Source organism: Meleagris gallopavo, chromosome 4 (genome assembly GCF_000146605.3).
Source record: "Meleagris gallopavo isolate NT-WF06-2002-E0010 breed Aviagen turkey brand Nicholas breeding stock chromosome 4, Turkey_5.1, whole genome shotgun sequence".
NCBI lineage: Eukaryota > Metazoa > Chordata > Aves > Galliformes > Phasianidae > Meleagris > Meleagris gallopavo.
The window spans coordinates 58909484-58912720 of NC_015014.2; positions in this window are offsets into that span (position 1 = coordinate 58909484).

Sequence of the window (3237 nt, forward strand, 5' to 3'; positions counted from 1 at the left end):
TTTTATAATTCCAGCTAAAAATAATCATTACCACTGCTATAGAATATTTATCTCAATACACTGTTATTTTGAATGCTTTTTGCTATGACAGAAATTAAGATGTGACCATCTACAGGAAATGTTCTGTGCCACATACACAATCATTCCTAGATTATTTCCTTTTTGAATGAGATATCACCTAAGAAACAGGCCCATGGAACAACCCAATATTATTAAGCTCGATGCCTAATGACAAACCTGCCATTATTAATGATCATGCTGAAATCCTCAGTAATATCAGAGAATTCTATATCTCAAAATTCAGAATTCTTTCTTATTTCAAAACACTGGATTAGCTGTGTATGCCTGCATTAATTTCACAAAGTTGTTATCTCGTATGTAAACTGTTCTGAAAGCTGCTTTCTTCCATTTCCAATTATTATGTAGCCTAAAGTAATCTGAAGGACAGTTAATCCATTTCTTAAAATGCCTAAGGATTGCAGAACAATCAGTAGATGCTTAGATAAAACAAATTACTTATTAGCTTCTCATGACGTGTCTTTTGTATATTCAGATATTGCAGGTGATGACTTTGATGCAACCCTACAGAGATATTTAGGTTTTAAATTCTATTTAAAGCCTTAATTCTTAGTGGTTTCAGTGGAAAGAAAAGAAGGTAATTTAAACAGGATTTAGCCATTTAATTCCCTTAAGGAGTGTAACCCATTGTCTTTCCATAGCAGATAGCTCACCCTTGCTTTCCAGACAGTTCAGTGTTGACTGTTTTGGCTTTTGGCTCCTTAGCTCTGCGGAAGTTAATCATCACATTCTAGGAGGATTGTGGATCATTATCAATGACATTTTGCAATTTGCTTTTACAGTGATAATAATGCCAACGTTATAAAAACAACTCTATCATAATGTCTGAACGTAGATGAGTAGAGCTAAGAAACCCTTGTGATACTTCACTGTTGTATTTCACTTGTGTTCTGCCACTCAGCATTGCATCTTTTGCACAATCGTGAAAACTCTCTGAAATAGATAAGAAAAACATAGCAACAATACAAACAACATTTTAATTTTGTTCTGCCTAGTGACTATATTTATAGAACTCTGGAAATTATAGGTCTAAATTAATTGAAAAGACTGTTACTGAACATACTAGTTTTGAACTAGGACCATGCTAGAACTACTTTCTGTGCAACAGAAGTTTTCTAACATTTAACATGGTTGAATCCCCTGAGAGGAGTCACTTAAGAAACTGGTTACCAATGGAGTTAATCTAATCCTACTTAAGAAGATTCTCACTTAAGAAGATCTGATTCCTCCTTTCATTTGGGTCATCTTGGCATACTCTACTTAAGAACAAGCTTAGAGAAACATGGAAAACAAAGGTCTCTGGAGGCTACTTAAGCCATTCAGAATCAAATTGTCACTGCATGGAAAATAGTATCAACCTGGCTGTAGCTCATTTTAAGTATGACCTCACAAATGCTGTAAAATTAAGAGTTCCCTTTGATTGTCTAAGTAATTTCCCATGTGAACAAGGATTTTGCCCTTTTAAATACTGGATTTGAGACAGTTTCCCTTTCAGTGTTCTCAGTAAAATTGTCTGTATTACATATTTTCTGGGTTACAACATCACATCGGATGTGAACTCCTCTTCACTAAACTCATTTCAGTAGCTTCCCATGGTTGGGCAAATTATTCTGTGACACTACTGTATTTTTGAAGTTTTTTTCCTCTTTTTCTTCCTTTTGCCTACCATGCTTATTTCTCATTTGCATATATCAGTCTTTGTTTGCCTCATTCGCTTAATTAGGACTATGGTTCTGCTCTACTAATGAGAACAAAACCTAACTCCTCTTATAGCCTGTTAATGTAGAATAGAGAAACTGCATTATGTTTCCAATTCTTGGAAAGTAATCTAACCTCCAGTACTGGATTAATATTAATGTTAAAAGGAAAAACCTTCTCGTGCCTCAAGATATAAGTATTTCTTATATTATTAACTATGCTATAGGAAACTTAATTATGTACAAGCTATCATCAGAAGGCTGAAGATCAACATTTTCAATCTTGGTTACCTCAAGGCAATTATTTTAAGCTATTTCTGCCACAGGTCTGATTTTTACAATGTTACACGCACACACATCCCTCTGAATGGAGGTGAAGGAAGATAAACGCATTCACTACACTTGAAAATGAGGTTATCTATTTAGAAGCCTAGACTGCACTCACACATTGACAATTTTAGTTTGGATTTAAGTTGCTAAAAATGAAAGAGCACCAAATGTAGGCAAGTACTTTGAATGGCGCAGGAGAGCTGCTGCATCACAGAGAGCTATAACTTACAGTGAGCAATGTCACATGGTAGTCAAAATTATTTTGGCTCTTACCAGTGGCATTAGTGGTATGCTATAGTAAGCAGAGATGAGGTCACCAGCAAAACGTAACTATAAATGGAATGAGTGGTCAACAATCACCGCCGACATGTAGGAAGTGTACACAGTTCAAAATAAAACACAGATGTCAAATCTGAATGCCACATATGGCATCAAGAGCATCAGTATATGAAGCACTATAAGAGATCTTTTTAATTTTTTTAATTTATGTTTAGACATAATATACTTATTTTTGGAAATAGCTAAAACTCTGTATGATCAGAAATGTCAAGGATTTTTGTCACCAGTATACATTCATGTCTCTCTTTGTTATTAACAGCACTTGAACCAAACAGTAGAACCCTTCTTGTCAGAATAAATCAAAGATAAGCATTTAGAAACGAATGTGTTTTGTCTGTAGCTGTGGCTCACTACAGTGTATAATACATCTCTGGGAAGAACAAAAGCTTGCCTTTTTTGGAAGCCATATATTTCTTTTGTTGTTGAGAGTAATACAGGTGCAGCTTCTCCCATGGCAGTAAGCATGGAAACATTGCTGACGCTGGAATATCGGCAGCATAGCAGTCATTGTAACAGATGTATAATGTGTTCCATTACATGAAAACTTTTCCATGATCCCAGATGTAGTGAAGATCCTTTTTTTACACCAGTTAAACTAAATAGGAAGAGAGGAGTTTTAACTACTCAACAGTTAAGGCAACTGTAAAATGCCTCATTTAATTTACTTTAGGGCTGTTGTGAAATAAGGAGACATAAATATATAAGGTCTCCCAAGTCTTCATTACAAAAGATTGTTATCAGTTTCAGTCTGTATAATTCTAAATAGAATAAAATAAAGCAATCCATAACCTAT